The sequence below is a fragment of the Falco punctatus genome, assembly GCF_963210335.1.
Source record: "Falco punctatus genome assembly, contig: scaffold_46, whole genome shotgun sequence".
NCBI classification, from domain to species: Eukaryota; Metazoa; Chordata; class Aves; order Falconiformes; family Falconidae; genus Falco; species Falco punctatus.
In genome coordinates, this window is record NW_027660143.1 from 587,755 (window position 1) to 591,630 (window position 3,876).

The 3,876-nt window shown below is 46.1% G+C and overlaps 1 long non-coding RNA gene across 1 annotated transcript; it reads left to right on the plus strand.

Annotated features, from left to right (window-relative positions):
• The first annotated feature begins 710 nt into the window (after nucleotides 1-710).
• On the plus strand, nucleotides 711-2,628 carry LOC308057836. Its single transcript, XR_013925486.1, has 2 exons — nucleotides 711-1,288; nucleotides 2,019-2,628. It is a non-coding gene; the product is annotated as an uncharacterized lncRNA (long non-coding RNA).
• The last annotated feature ends 1,248 nt before the right edge of the window (nucleotides 2,629-3,876 follow it).

Sequence of the window (3,876 nt, forward strand, 5' to 3'; positions counted from 1 at the left end):
TGTCTTCAGTGCACAGTCGTGCAAGGCTGATTCTGCTAGACTGAAAGAGCAATTGTAAGAAGGCAGCTGGACTGCCCTTGGGCTCTGGAAGATCCTGCGGGGCAGACGACAGCTCTAGGAGCTCAGTTCCTGCAGACCAAGGGCAGTGTTAAGAAATGGGCAAGCTCTGAGCTGGTGGAAGAGGCATTTAAGAATTTATCAGCAGCTTTATCAGCAGTTTGTCTCGAGTAGCAAGTGCAATCAGAGATGATAGATCAAAGCAATTGGTATTGAGACCCTGACAAAAACCCTGTGGGGTCCAGAACCTGGTTTTCCAGTAGGTTTGATCTGGTCCCTGGGATCCAATATTCTTCATTAGAATGAGCTCTTAAGTGGAGATGAGCTGGCAGCAGCTTCAAAACTGCACTTTAGCCCCAAAGCAGAATGCCAATGGGCGCACAGGCCAAAGGTGCAGCAAATACCTGGTGCGTGGGTTGGGAGCCTCTTGTAGAGCTTTGTCTCTCTCAGATCTCCTGGAAAGTGCTCTAGCACTTTGTAGTAGCTACCAGTGAGGGAGAGGGGGGTTAAGAGACAGGGTAAAGTTTAACGATTATAATAGTCTGCTTAGCTGTTTGCCAGATCTTACATGGTTTGCTTGGGTGTTGTGATAAGGTATACGGGAGTAAAGAGCCTGATGACCATATAAGTCCAGCTTTATGACCATATAAGTCAAAAGAACAATTACAACCTTGCAAGAACAAGCCAAAGCTGGTTCTGCGGTTTGGACAAAGAGCAGGACGTTACTGAGCCTGCGCCAGATGTGGGAGGTCACGAGGAAGACTCACCTGCCTTCATCCTCAGGACCCCTGACGACCACCACCAGGGGACACTGCGCAAACTCAGTCGAGAAAAAAATATGGAAATGGCTCGCAGAACTAATTTTAATACGAAGCGGGGATAGGTAATGCATATGTATAGGCGTATTGCAACACATTATGAATATGTAATGAGATGCCTTATAAAAACAGAGCAAGTTTTCGTGTCAGGCGCACACGGTTTTGGCGGGACTACCCCCCGTGCTGCCCAGCACTGAATAAACATACCTACTTCACAATCTTACTGATTGTGGAGTCTGCTTTCCGCACGTCAGTTATGGCAAGCCAGCCAGGAGGATCTCCACTCGGCTGCGGGACCGACTGCGGAGCGGACGCTCCTAGGCGCGCCCCGAGCATTTTACTCGGAGGAGTCTCCGCTGCCGGCCGATCACCGCGGGAGTGGACAACAGCCTCTTGAAGCTGCGGATTTAACGGTATGTTTAACGAAGGGACTTGAGCGTACGCACATTCGGGGCTGCTGATAAATCGCCAGAGACGTCTGGCGTGCAGCATAGTGCCCGTGGGTTGGGTACCTATAGGGTTTGGGACTGCAATTGGGAAACTCGCTGGCTGATAGAGCGGCCGGTAGCGATCTCGGGGATAGATCGACTGAGTTCGAGGTAACCGCTGTATCTCGTTGTTGGGAGCCAGGAGAGGGGTAAGCGGGCCTCTTGTAATTCACAAAATATTTGCAGCTGCTAAAAGGTTGTTAACTGGAGCGATGCTATGTTAGATTTCTCTTGGTGTTGATTTTGGTTATGGCAATAAGGCATTTGGAATAGACTACCGATTTGAATTTGTCGAATCATAGTGTTTGTGTGAAGTTATGTGTGTGTGATTTTCTCTGAGTGCATGGACGTCCGTGAGAGTGGAATTGAGTGAGAATAAGTGAGAGTGTGGCTGACAGGCGTGAAAAGAGAATTTAAAAGTCAGTTTAAATTCCTTAAGAGTATATTGAAAATGGGTAACACCCAAGGAGGGATACTAAAAAAGAGTCCTCTGGGTTGTATACTCGCCCATTGGAAGGATATTGTTGGGAAGGGAAGCACAGAAAGTAAAAAGACCCTCATTAAATATTGTAATCAGTGGTGGCCATTGTATAAGTTAGAGGGTGAAGTTAAGTGGCCATTTAATGGAACATTGGATTATAATACTTTGTTACAGCTTATGCTGTTCTTGAGAAGAGAAGGGAAATGGGATGAAGTGTCATATGCAGATATGTTTTTCACACTGCGAAACCATCTGGAGTGGCAAAGGGACTGTGGGATAACACCCCCACAGGACCCTATGGTACTCGCATTGGAGCGAGAAAATAAAGGGGGTAGAAGTAAACTGAAAAGATGCTGTTCTTCCTGCAGCATTGGGCAGAGGTGTACAAAGGCAGACAAAGTTCACCAAGCCCCAGAACAAGACTTAAATGACTTGTTTAAACCTCCCCCCCGGGCACGGGACCAGGATGCGGACTCGGAAGGAGCTTCATATCCTCCTGATAGCCCTGTATCTTCCTGCACTCGGCAGAAGTCTGCCCTGACTATTTTACAAGCACCCCTCCAAGAGGCGGTGGGGCCAGATGGTGGAACAATGCTAATTAAAGTGCCTTTCTCCACTGCTGATTTGGGAGAGTGGAGAAAGATTGCAAAGGATTATAGAAGTGACCCGATAAGTGTAGCCAGGCATTTCCAATTTATCGTAAAACAACACAATCCCGATTGGAATGATATACAATTATTATTGGAATATTTGACTGAAACTGAAAAACAGCTAGTTTTGAAAACAGCAGGAAATTTGGCCGAAGACCATTATAAAATTACAGGAGGGGATGTTAAGGAACATTTCCCCCTCCAAGACCCAAAGTGGGATGCTAATAGATCGGCACATATGCAAAGATTACAGGAATATTAGGAATGGGTTTTGAAGGGAATGGAGAGACCAATTCCCAAAACTATAAACTGGTCAGCTTTATATGCAGTTAAGCAAACTCCTTCTGAGTCCCCGTCTGAGTTCCTGGATCGGCTGAGGGATGTGATGCGCTGTAACACGCCGCTGGACCCTGGGTCTGAGGTAGGGATCCAGCAATTAGTTTCTTTATTCCTGGGTCAATCTGCAGGGGACATAAGGCGAAAACTTCAAAAGCTGCGTTCTACAGAAGGTAGAAATTTGGAAATATTGTTGGATGAAGCATGGAGGGTGTTTAGTAATAGAGAAGAAGCATATCGGCGGGGACAAAGGAAATTGATAGCTGCCATTCAAGAAAAAGGGGAACGGAGAGGTGGTAGGCGAGATTCGTCTCTACTGGAAAGGGATCAGTGCGCTATATGCAGGGGCTTTGGTCATTGGAAAAGGGAATGTCCTAGAAACAGGGAAGGGGGTCGGAAAACCTCGGTGAATGTGAAGATAGCCAACGTAATAGAAGACTGACGGGAACCTGGGGAATCTACCCTAGCGGATCTACTGGTTATAATTAAGCTAGGGGAAAAGCAGCAGCAAGTGGAGTTTTTGATAGATACAGGAGCAACATATTCAGTTTTGAATCAAGCCTTAATGCCTTTAGGAGATGATTACGTTGTAGTACAGGGAGCAACTGGTCAAAGTGAAAAGGCGTATTTTTGCGAACCTTTAAAGTATAAATTGGGAAAACAATGGGGTATCCACAAGTTCTTATACATGCCCAACTCCCCAAAGGCACTTTTGGGGAGAGATTTGTTGGAACAATTAGGAGCAAAGATCACGTTTGAAAAAGGGGAAATTACTCTGGAGGTAAAGGATCGACAATATGCACAGGCATTAAGTCTAGTCCTAACTAGTCTCCCCTCGGAAGAGAAAATTGATGAGGAAATTCTGAACCAAGTGTATCCAGGAGTCTGGGCTACTGATGTGCCTGGAAGAGTGAAAAATGCTCCACCTGTTGAAGTTAAGATAAAGGAAGGTCAACGACCGGTAAGGATTAAACAATATCCTCTAAAGAAAGAGGACAGGGAAGGAATCCGGCCAGTGATAGAAAAAATTTTGCAGCTAGGACTAT